Raw genomic sequence first — 354 nt, 5'->3', positions numbered from 1 at the left:
ATCGGATGAGTGGGGTTGGGGCTGGTTGGGGGGCGCTGGGGTCGGGAGGCGATCGTGATTATTGGGTGCTTTGGGGACGGTGTGGGGGTTTGGGGAGGGTCGGCGGAGGGATGAGGTCGGCGGAAAAGGTGGGGGAGGGTGAGGAAAGGGGTCAGAGAGTCGGAGGAGGGGGCGGAAGGTGAAAGGGGAGGGTGTTGGCGGAGGGGGGGGGGGAGGAGGGGGAGGGGGGGGGGGGGGGGGTCGGGGAGAGGAAAAGGGGTGGGGGGTTTCCCTCCACTGTCTCCTCGTGTTTGTTGAGCAACTTATTTAAATATTCTTCGTGATACGTCTTAAGGCCGTTTAGTTCTTTGGGAG

The sequence above is a fragment of the Penaeus monodon genome, chromosome 33, assembly GCF_015228065.2.
Source record: "Penaeus monodon isolate SGIC_2016 chromosome 33, NSTDA_Pmon_1, whole genome shotgun sequence".
Taxonomy (NCBI): domain Eukaryota; kingdom Metazoa; phylum Arthropoda; class Malacostraca; order Decapoda; family Penaeidae; genus Penaeus; species Penaeus monodon.
The sequence above is the reverse complement of the archived record's forward strand: the minus strand, read 5'-3'. Positions refer to the sequence as shown.